This window comes from Colobus angolensis, unplaced genomic scaffold (assembly GCF_000951035.1).
Source record: "Colobus angolensis palliatus isolate OR3802 unplaced genomic scaffold, Cang.pa_1.0 Scaffold304, whole genome shotgun sequence".
In the NCBI taxonomy this organism is placed as follows: Eukaryota; Metazoa; Chordata; class Mammalia; order Primates; family Cercopithecidae; genus Colobus; species Colobus angolensis.
Window position 1 is genome coordinate 241,904 of NW_012116311.1, and position 12,601 is coordinate 254,504.

Here is a 12,601-nt window from a genome sequence, read left to right on the forward strand (position 1 = left end):
CAGTCCTGCATGGAAACAACTTGCAGTCAGGTACAGGTGACTTTTAAAAAATTCTGCTAAGGCATTTAACTTTGTTATAGTAATACACTGATAAAGAAATTCTGTCTGTTTATATGGAAGATAAACATCATCACCAAATGCAGATAGATGTTACTGTCATTTTATTTTATATAAAATATATATTTGGTGTAATAGAATTAGAATTTTAGAAAGAGCTTGTATCTTAATTAAGTAAAAGAAATGATAAATATCTTGTAAATAAGTGTGAAGAGACATTATCATAAACAAGTTTGAATGTCCAGTTAAATGTCCACCTTAAAAAGGCAATACATAGTGGAAAAGAATAAAAAAGAAAATTCTCTTTTATTCGTATTATGGATCTCAGCCCTGGGGTTAAAAGAATAAGTCATATTATTTTTTTTCCTAGAGTAGCTCAAGTCCTAAGGGGGAGGAATAACACAGAAAAATGTTAACTACAATGCTACAAGACAAGTAACTTCAAAGTCCTATGAGACCTTAAGGGGAGAGTAATTAATTGTGTTTTGGAAATTGGGAAAGGCTTCAAGGGGGATATAACATTGAAATAAGAGCAGGTTCAATTTTTAAAAAGCCAAGCAGATGATTTTTTTAAGGTATAAATACAGCAGCATGACATTTCTTTTCTGAACATTAAAAAATATCTTTTTAAGGCTTGTTTAAAATAATATTTCTACAAAATAAACTTCTCACTTCCCATTTTCTCCAATTGAGATAACAAAGTCTCCCTTTTATTTTTATTCACTGCTTTGTTAGTTTTTCTATTAAGCTTGTTATATATACTTCATGATGATTTTTCCTGTATCACTTATTTGGGCAGAAGCTTCTTGAAGAAATCTATGTCTACATTTCCCTCTAAAAGAATCACTTTATATTCTTGTATATAATTCTCATTATTCTCTCTTTTTTCTTGTTTCTCCTTTCACTTTTATTTTATTCTCTTTTTCATAGTATTTCAGTACTAACCATAGAAAACTGGGAACAATAGTACACACTGATACCTTTGTATATTTTTCTTTCTATACACGCTTCCCCTGCATAAAGACACTGATTACAAATACTATAATTTTCATTTACAAAGGGGAGAAAAGCTGGGGTTAAGGTATTTTCCAAGGATACAGGGGTACCTGTGATGAATATAGAAACAAAATCTCCTTGGTCAGTGGTCATTAGATCAATTGTTCAACATTTTAAATGTTGTCCTAGATTTGATGCCAGTCCCTCGACAATAGGTTTTGAAAAGAGGGTTCATGATCTGAGATCCCGAAAAGGAAAGAGTTAAAAGGAAGAGAATCTTAGAGGATTAGATTGATCTCTAGGGATTTGGAAACTAGGCAGAAGATCTGAAGATGAAAGGAAAGATTTGATTCTGTGCTAAATTACAAGTTTTGAAGGAAATTAGAGTGTAATTTTGTTCAGCTATAGATAAGAATCCACAGCCTAAATTAGTAAAGTTCTTACAACTATTATCTTTTAAATCATAATTAAAAAGTATTTCTAAAACTATGTCAGTTGTGAATAATCACCTTGAGGTACATGTGTAATATGAAAAACCTGAGAAAGTACAGCAGTGGCAACCACTGCATATTAAACATCAGTTGCAAAAGGGGAAGTCCAAAAGGCATGTCATTACATTACTGTATATCTTTTCTTCTCAGTCATGAGAAGAGGGAAAGGCATAAATCACTGCTGTCATGCTTTGTTTATTTTGGCCTCACAAAAGCATCAAAGTTCTGCTTAATGGGGGATCTGGTAGGGTGCCTTAGATTCTTCTCACCCTACTCCTGAGAGGAAATCTACATTTAAACAGGCCCCAAAGAGCAACATTTTGGTATCCCCTCTGGAACCATTTGTTATACTTGACCCTGACTCAGTCACTAGTAATACCCTCAACCCAGGTTAAATAAAGTTGGCATATAGGCTAAGCCAATTAGTGTGTTGCTGTCCACTGGTTAGAATTTCCAGGAACAATCAACCCTGCTGGGAAAAAAAGAGCATGGTTTTTCTTCCATTACCAAATACATACTTGATTAACCTGATTTCCAAGTGAATACCTGATTTCTTTCAGAGATATGCTTGTAGAAAATTAGAGTGGGCTGGTGGTAAAAATGGAGAATTAAACACACATACTCAACTCCACATTCTCCCAGAAACTCTCAAAAAACTGTCAAGGGATTGAAGGGAAGAAAAAGTGGTTGGGGAAGTGGAAATGCTACAGGGCAAAGGGATGAGAGGGGAGAAGGTAGTCGAATCTGAATGGTGGATGGTTGTGTGGTAACTGATTTAGCAGATCCATGAAATCTGAATAAAGCCATTAGTGGGAAAAATTTAGAAGCACAGTAATTGCCATTGAAGAATCTGCAAAGCTTCAGGGTTCTTGACCCTTGTTATTCTGGAAGTAGGATACAGTTGGGACTTAAGAAAAAAGGATTGGATGCAAGTCTGTATTAAAAATATCCATTTTACCTCTACTCCCTTTAGAAACCCCACTAAAAGGACAGCCTAGGTTTCTGTTTGATTTGTCTTAAGAAACACACTCAAAATGACCCAAACAAAAACCAACCAACCAAACAAAAACATGTTTTTACATACTTTCTGTTAGAATCTTACTGGGTACTTTTTCTTTTCTTTTTTACTATTGTAAATAGTACGTTTTAAAATTTTTCTCTAGCTGTTTGTTGCTGCTATATAAAAATGCCACTGACTTCTAGTTATTAATCTTATAACTGGTATAACTTCGCCAGAAACTTAACAAATTTATTGCATTATTTCCCCAAATGATGAATTATAATAATTCGGGCAGAATTCCTTCAGGTTTCCTATTTTGTAAAAAACCATGTTGTTTCTGAATAATAATAGTTAACTTTCCAATCCTTATAGCATTTCTTTTGTTTTTCTTATTGCACTGGCTATGATATTTAATCCAATGTTGAATAGCAATAGTTATATTGTGAATGATTATAATGATTCACCATTGATTATAATGTTTGCTATAAAATTTCCATGCATAACTTTTTCAGGTTAAAGAAATTCATTTTTATGACTTGTCCACTGGGGTTTTGTATCAAAAATGATTATTAAATGTTATCAACTATGTATTCTATACCTATTAAAATAATATTTTCTCCTTTAGTATATTAACATGATACATTACTTAACAGATTTTATAATGTTAAGTCTAATGTTTATAATGTTAAAATTGCATTCCTACATTACATCCAACTTGGTAATTATATATCATCTTTTTTACATTGCTGAATTCAATTTATACTTTTCCTTTTTTAGAATTTTTTTGGCCGGGCGCCGTGGCTCATGCTTATAATCCCAGCACTTCGGCAGGCCGAGGTGGGTGGATCACCTGAGGTCAGGAGTTCAAGACCAGCCTGGCCAACGTGGGGAAACCCCATCTCTACTAAAAATATAAAAATTAGCCGGGCGTGGTGGCGGGCACCTGTAATCCCAGCTACTCAGGAGGCTGAGGCAGGAGAATCACTTGAACCCGGGAGGCGGAGGTGGCAGTGAGCAGAGATCATGCCGTTGTACTCCAGCCTGGGAGCAAAGAGCAAAACTCCATCTCAAAAAAAAAAAAAAAAGAATTCTTTTTTGTCCTTGCATTAATGAGTAAGATTGGCCTGTTTTTCTCCTTTCTTTTACTCTCTTTACTTTTGATAATAAAATACATTAAATATGTAAGCTGAATTGGAAAACCTTCTCTTTTATTCTGTTAACTGGAGGTTCAGGTTTGGAGTTACCTTTCTTTGAATGTTTCTTTGAATGCTCCTGTAAAACTGCATGGATCTGCTGTTTTTCTCAAGGGAGAATTATGTACTACAGATAACCTTAGGATTTTTATTTCTTGACTAATTTTGAGTCAATTTTGGTAACTTTTAAAAGTATTTTGTTCATTTCACTTAATTTTTCAAATGTGTTAACATTAAAATTACTTATATTTTCTTGTCATTTTGATCTCTGCCGCCTCTTTAGTTACACCTTTTTATTCATTCCTGTTCTTTTGTGCTGTCTCTTTTGTTTCCTTAATCGATCTTGCCTGAGGTTTGTCAATATCATTAGTTTTTCAAATAATCATTTTTAGTTTTGTAGTATGAAGTTTTTTACTTTACGCTTTTTTGCTCTTGTCTCCATTATTTTATTTCTTCTTACTCCTACATTTTCTAGGTTTACAATTGTGTGATACATAATGACATTTCAGTCAACAACAGAGTGCATATATGATGCCCTCCATAATATTATAATAGAGCTGAAAAATTCCTTTCCCACAGTGACTTCTTCGCATTGTAACATAACACATTACTCACACGTTTGTGGTGATGCTAGTGTAAACAAACCCACTTTGCTGCCAGTCATGTATGAGTATAGCACATGCAATGATGTATAGAACATGATACTTGGTGATAAAGGACTATGTTACTGGTTTATGTGTTTACTGTACTATATTTTTTATTACTATTTTAGAGCATATTCCTTCTACTTATGAAAAAAACGTTAACTGTAAAACAGCCTCAGGTAGGTCCTTCAGGAGGTGTTCCAGAAGGCATTGTTATCACAGGAGATGACAGTTCTTGCCCTGTCATGCATGTTATTGCCCCGAAGACCTTACGATGGGACAAGATATGGAGGTGTAAGACAGTGATATTGATCATTCTGACCCTGTATAGGCTAGGCTAATGTGAATGTTTGTGTCTTAGTTAACAAAAAAGTTACAGAAGTAAACCAAAAAATTTTTGAACAGAAAAAAGCTTATAGAATAAAAATATGAAGAAAAGTATGTTTGTACAACTGTGCAATGTGTTTGTGTTTTAAGCTAATTGTTACTACAAATGAGTAAAAAGGTTAAAAATAATTTAAAAATTGATAAAGTAAAAAAGTCACAGTAAGCTAAGATTCATTTATTATTGAAGAAAAATATTTAAAAATAAATTTAGTGTAGCCTAAGTGTACCGTGTTTATAAAGTGGTATACAGTAATGTCCTAGGCCTTCACATTCATTCACCACTCACTCATTGACTCATCCAGAGAAACTTCCAGTCCTGCAAGCTCTATTAGTGGTAAGTGCCCTAAACAAGTGTAGTATTTTAAAATCTTTTATACAGTAGCCTTGTAGTATAGTTTGAAGTCAGGTAGCCTGATGCCTCCAGCTTTGTTCCTTTGGCTTAGGATTGTCTTGGCAATGCGGGCTCTTTTTTGGTTCCATATGAACTTTAAAGTAGTTTTTTCCAGTTCTATGAAGACAGTCATTGGTAGCTTGATGGGGATGGCATTGAATCTATAAATTACCCAACCATCCCATTACTGAGTATATACCCAAAGGATTGTAAATCATGCTGCTCTAAAGACACATGCACACGTATGTTTATTGCAGCACTATTCGCAAGAGCAAAGACTTGGAACCAACCCAAATGTCCATCAATGACAGATTGGATTAAGAAAATGTGACACATATACACCATGGAATACTATGCAGCCATAAAAACGTTGAGTTCATGTCCCTTGCAGGGACATGGATTTAGCTGAAAACCATCATTCTCAGCAAACTATCGCAACAACAGAAAACTAAACACCACAGGTTCTCAGTCACAGGTGGGAATTGAACATTGGGAACACTTGGACACAGGAAGGGGAACATCACACACCGGGGCATGTTGTGGGGTTGGGGGGAGAGGAGAGGGATAGCATTAGGAGATATACCTAATGTAAATGATGAGTTAATGGGTGCAGCACACCAACATGGCACATGTATACATATGTAACAAACCTGCACATTATGCATGTGTACCCTAAAATATAAAATATAATAAAAAAAATAAAAAGAGAAAAATAAAAGAAATCTTTTATACAGTATTTTTACTGTGTCTTTTCTGCATTTAGATATGTATAGATATACAAATACCATCGCAGTATGGTTGCCTGCAACATTGAGTACAGTAACATGCTGTACAGGTTGTAGTCTCCGAGCACTAGGCTATCCCATATAGCCTAGGTGTGAGTGTGCTATATCATCCAGGCTTATGTAAGTATACCCTATGATGGTTGCACAATGACAAAATTGCCTAGCAATGCCTTTCTCAGCATGTATCATCATCGAGTGAAGTGAAGAATGACTGACTTTTGCTCTTCTTTTTCTAACGTCTTAAGATAAATGCTTAGGTAATCATGTTTTGATTTTTTTCCTAATACAAGCATTTTAGGCTTTAAGTTTCCCTATGAAGACTATTGGCTATGTTCCAAAAGTTTTAGGGTTTTATTTTTATTAATGTACAGCTGCTTCTAGAATTGTTATTTATGCTAAATTTTTTATTCATGGTGGTTTCTTTGCATATGTTTTAATAATTTTTATTGTGAGTTCATAATATGTTATTTGAGGCCTGCAAATAAAATACATTTCTTCATAACAATAGTATCTGAGGCATTACCAACTTTCAAACTCAATATCTAGTTTAAATTTTTTTAGGCAATATCAATTTCAGTGGCAAAATGATGGGAATATGACTTGTGGTTAAGACCTCTCAGGGGGGACTTATTTTCTTTATTTCTGCTCCATGCAAAGAGAAGGAACATCTTCCCTGCTGTGGGTCACATTTGTCTCTTGTTTACCCACTGTGAGTGTCACGCTTTGAGTGGTCCTGGTTTCATGCAGGTATCTCTGATCCTACTTTCTCTACTCTACTCTGGCACCTGGTTTGGCTTCTGTTCTTCAAACATTTGCCAATTAAAACCCAGACTTCAGGCTATAATAATTGGCAGATATTCTCAAGGATAATGCAAGCTCTAGGGCTCAGCTAATCTTCATGGAATCATACTGTCTCATTGTTTGTTTCCTCTAGTTCCATTTCTTTACTTCCAGTTCAGCAATGTTCCAAAAAAAAATTTAAGTATTTAGTTAATATTATTTTTCTTACTCCTGGAAGGATTTCTCTGCACATGTATTCTGCCATACTTTTGGAAACGAAAAACCCATTTTATGACATTTTTGGTTGAAATGTATAAAAAAAAACACCCAGATCAGTTTGCTGTAACAAACTGTAAGCAGCAGAGACATAACTAGAAACTCAAGAAATATGATTTTTCTGTTTAGTTTAATTTGGCAGCTAAATCACATCCTCAAAGCCATAGATTCTTTCTGCCTCTTCATTCTGCCTGTCATATAGGCCTCAATCCAAAGCAATCTATCTCCCTGACATGGTCACAAAATGGTACCAGTACCCACAGAACTGGATACTTTATGTCCACAATTATGAAGAGAGGGAACCCTTCTCTAACCATCGTATGAATTTTCTGATTCATATGGTTCCCAATGGGCAACCACTGAACCAAATCCTATAAGAGAAATGTCATGCTTTGATTAACTTACTCCTGAGTTACTTAAAACATATTCCTTGTTTAATATCTAATTCCTTCCTGAAACCTCTGTTGCTAAGTGCAAAAAATATTTTTTCATTTTAAAAGAAAAATTGTGATGCATTTAGTCCCAACTCAAGGTACTTGATAATTTTATATAACAGTTCAAATAAGTTTACACAATTTTTAAAAATCCAATAATTTGAAAACAAAAATTCAAGTTTGGCTTAAAATAGAATATTCTAAGGGTTTACTGATTTATTCTTTGTCTTATTTTTGTGCTGTTTTCTTCATCTCTTGTCAAACCTTTTGGGACTCTGGTGATCTTGCTCTTAAACTACACTGAGAAATCACAGCATGCAAAATTACTTTTGGGATAAAATCAAAGCTAAGAAAATGAAAGCTTTGAAACATGTGGAAATAGTATAGGTTCACAACATACTAAGCATTGTGGAAGCTGCAAATCTTCTATCCCTTTTATTTGGCATGCATAGGCAAAGTCATTTTTTTGTGTTTTTCTAGACATTGCTCAAAATTCAGATTAGATTCTTATGAAATTGTCTGACTAGAAAATGTTGTGTTGAGTAAATTGAACATGTCTGAGTACGTTGAATGTGTCAATGTCAAAAATAATATTTATTATTTTAATTATTTATTATTCCTACTACTTCTATTTTTCATTTAGTGTGTTTCGGGGTAAAAAGGAAAAGCCTTACATAGAAAAAAATGAATTGTCTGAAAATGATATGACTTTTCAAGAACCATTATAGCAAAAAGCAGAACATTTTATGGGATGTAGTTCTGTACTGTGGCAAAGGAGATGGGTTTACTTTGAGTAACTGATACTATTCAGGGCATGTCCTTGAAGATCAGTCTCCCCAAACTTCATGGTCACTACACAACGGGGAAGAAAGAGAATGAATATCAACGAGATAATCATCGTGCCCACTTCAGGCAATTTTCTTGCAGTATTTGTCTGGATCAAATTTAATCCACACTGAGATCCCACTCTCATCAATAATGGGACATTTAATGTCCCTGATCATTAGGGATCCCTCCCTCTCTCTATGTGATCATATAAATCCAGAAAACCCAGGCAGGTACTGGTTAGTCACAGCTGGTTGCAGGTATTGACGCTGTTCTTCTGCCCCCTAATGATGCTATCGAGCATTATCTTCTAATATTCATTAAGCACTCAGCTCTGGGTAGAGTCAGGAATGAACCTCTCAGTCATTCACCCCACCAACTCCAGACCTTCCCTCTGCTCACCAGAGGGACTCCAACATATAATGCTCAGCTTCCTTGTCTCACTCCTGACCCTCTTCCCATTCTGTTCTGTTTCTTCTTGTTAGCTGTCCTAAAGCTTAGCTTCCCATTTTCTACTGCATTTTTCATTTTTGAATAAAAAAAGCTTTATTGAGATATGATTCAGGTACCATAGTGTTGATCTATTTGCAATATACAGTTTAATGGCTTTCAGTATGTTCAGAGAGTTACGCAGCAATCTCCACAATCCATTTTAGAGCATATTTATCATCCCCAAAAGAAATTGCTTATGCATTAGCAGTTATTTCCCATTTTCCTTAAGTTTCCCCACCCTCTGAGGTAATAAGTAACTACTTATCTAATTTTCTGTTTTAATAGGTTTGTCCATTCTGGACATTTCATATAAGTGGAGACATACAATATATACTCTTTTGAATTTGGCTTCTTTCAATGAGCATAATGACTCGCAGATCATTCATTCTATGGCATATATTAGAATGTAATTCTTTTTATGGCTGAGTAATGTTCCATTATATGAATATTCTACATTTTGTTTATTAATTCACCAATTGATAGACAGTTGAGTTTTTTCAGTTTGGGGCTATTATGAATAATACTGTCATGAACTATTATCTAAATGTCTTTGTGCGGATGTATGTTTTCTTTCTCTTGGGTAAATTCCTAAGAGTAGAATTGTTGAATTGTATGTTAAGTTTCACTTTTTAAGAAACTGCCAAGTTGTTTTCCAAAGTGACTGTACTATTTTCTATTCCTACAAGCAATGTTATCAGGGTTCTAGTTTCTCCACATCCTTACCAAAACTTACTTGTCTTTTGAATTATAACCGTTATAGCAGGTGTATAGTGATATGTATTGTATTTTTAAAATTTTGAAGGAACCCAGCTTGGCCAGGATCAGCTGGATAGGAATGGGGTGAAAAGGGGCATCTTTGTCTTGTGCTAGTTCTTAGAGGAAAGGCTTCTGACTTTTCCTCATTCAGTAAGGTGTTAGCTGTGGGTTTATCATATATGACTTTTATTATGCTGAGGTATATTCCTTCTATGCCTAGTTTGTTGAGAGTTTTTTTTTATGTCATGAAGAGACACTGAATTCTAACAAATGCTCTTTCTTTGTCTATTGAGATGATCATATTGTTTTTATCCTTTAGTCTGTCCCAGTGATGTTTCATGTTTACTGATTTGCATGTGTTAAATCATCCTTATATCCTTGGGATAAATTTCACTTGATTGTGGTGTATTATCTTTTTGATATGTTACTGAATTCAGTTTGCTAGTATTCTGTTGGTGATATTTGCATCTATGTTCATCAGGGATATTGGTTTATAGTTTTCTTTTGTCGTTGTGTCCTTGTCTGGTTTTGGTAGCAAGGCAATGCTAGCCTCATAGAATGAGTTAGGGAGAATTCCATCCTCTTGAAATTTTTGGAATACTTTGGGGGAAATTGGTGTTAATTTTTCTTCATACATTTGGTAGAATTCAGCAGTGAAGTCATTTGGTTCTGGGGCTTTTTTGTTGTCGTGGAAGACTTTTTACTACTGATTTAATCTCATTACTTATTAGTATGTTCAGGTTTTCTATTTCTTCCAGATTCCATCTTAGTAGGTTGCATATATCCAGGAATTTATTCATTTCCTCTAGATTTTCTAGTTTGTTAGCATATAGTTGTTCATATGATATGTTCATGTCAAAGATCTCTGATGATCTTTTGTATTTCTGTGGAATCAGTTTTAGTATCTCCTTTTCATTCTGATTTTTAAAATTTGGGTCTTCTCTTTTCTTATTAGTCTAGCTAGTGGTTTATCAGTTTTATTTCTCTTTTTGAACAACCAACTTTTTGTTTCATTGGACCTTTATATTGTTTATTGCATCTATATTTTGTTTAATTCTTCTCTGATCTTTATTATTTCTTTTATTCCACTAATTTTGGATTTGGTTTTTTCTTGCTTTCCTAGTTCCCAAAGTGCTTCATTAGATTGTTTGAAATCTTTCTACTTTTTTGATGTAGATGTCTATTTCTATAAACTTCCCTTTTAACATACAGGTTTGGGCTTGTTGTGTTTCCATTTTTATTCGTTTCAATTTTTTAAAATTTTCTTCTCTCGCAGCCCCGGAGTCAAAGCCGGTTGCCGACCCAGTCCCGTCCCGCAGCAGCCTGCCTCCTCTTTTCTTTCAACATGACAGATGTCTCTGTGTCCTTTGCCATGGACTTCCTGGCAGGTGGAGTGGCCGCAGCCATCTTCAAGACTGGCGATAGCACCCATCGACCAGGTCAAGCTGTTGCTGCAGCATGCCAGCAAACAGATCACCGCAGGTAAGCAATACAAGGGCATTATAGACTGCGTGGTCCATATTCCCAAGGAGCAGGGAGTCCTGTCCTTCTGGCCCAGTAACCTGGCCAATGTCATCAGATACTTCCATATCCAGGCTCTCAAGTTGGCCTTCAAAGATAAACACAAGCAGATCTTCCTGGGTGGGGTGGACAAGAGGACCCAGTTTTGACACTACTTTGCAGGGAATCTGGCATCAGGCGGTGCCACTGGGGCCATATCCTTGTGTTTTGTGTACCCTCTTGATTTTGCCCCTACCCGTCTAGTAGCCGATGTGGGTAAAGCTGGAGCGAAAGGGAATTCCGAGGCCTCGGTGACTGCCTGGTTAAGATATGCAAATCTAATGGGATTAAGGGCCTGTACCAAGGCTTTAACGTGTCTGTGCAGGGTATTACCATCTACTGAGCTGCCTACTTCGGTATCTATGACACTAGAAATGGAATGCTTCCGGATCCCAAGAACACTCACATTGTCCTCAGCCGGATGATCGCACAAACTGTCACTGCCCTTGGTGGGTTGGCTTCCTATCCATTTGACACCGTTCGCCCCATGATGATGCAGTCAGGGCGCAAAGGAACTGACCTCACATACACAGACATGCTTGACTACTGAAGAAGATTGCTCGTGGTGAAGGAGGCAAAGCTTTTCTCAAGGGTGCGTGGTCCAGTGTTCTCAGAGGCATGGGTGGTGCTTTTGTGCTTGTCTTGTATGATTAAATCAAGAACCACACATAAGTTATTTCCTAGGATTTTCCCCCCCCGTGAACGGGTGTGTTGTGTTATATAACATATGTTGAGCATTCTTGACAGACTCCTGGCTGTCAATTTATCAGTGGCAACTATTTACTCGTTGAAAATGAGAAGCAATAATATTCATCTGACCAGTTTTCTCTTAAAGCCATTTCCATGATGATGACGGTGATGATGACGGTACTCAATTATATTTTTTATTTCAGTCACTCCTGATACATAACAAATTTGGAGAAATAAAAAAAATCTAAAATTTAAAAAAATTCTTCTTAATTTTTTTTTCTTGACCCAGTGGTGGTTCAGGAGAATGTTGTCTAATTTCTGTTTATTTGCAGTTTCCAAAGTTCCTTTTTTTATTAATTTCCAGTTTTAATTCACTGTAGTCTGAGAAGATAGTTGGTATAAATTTGATCTTTAAAAAATTGTTGGACTCATTTTGCGATCAAACATATGACCTGGAGAATGTTTCATGTGCCAAGAAGAAGAATGTATATTCTGTAGTTGTGGAATAAAATGTTCTGTAGGTGTCTGTTAGGTCTATTTGATCTAAAGTGAAATTTACGTTCACTTTAGATTCAGTGTTTCTTTGTTAACTTTCTGTCTAAAATATCTGTCTAGTGTTGATGGAGGTTGAAGTCCCCAACTATTATTGCATTGAAGTCTACCTCTCCCTTTGGATAATGTTTGCTTTATACATCCGGGTGCTTCAGTGTTGGGTGCATATGTATTTAGAATCGTTATACTCTCTTGCTGAATCTACCCCTTTATCATTATCTCACTACTGTCCTTGTCTCTTTTTTACTGTTTTGACATAAAGTTTATTTTATGTGATATAAGCATAGCAACG

At 35.5% G+C, this 12,601-nt stretch overlaps 1 pseudogene; it reads left to right on the plus strand.

Annotated features, from left to right (window-relative positions):
• Nucleotides 1-10,852: 10,852 nt before the first annotated feature.
• LOC105517652 lies at nucleotides 10,853-11,739 on the plus strand (annotated as a pseudogene).
• Nucleotides 11,740-12,601: the final 862 nt, after the last annotated feature.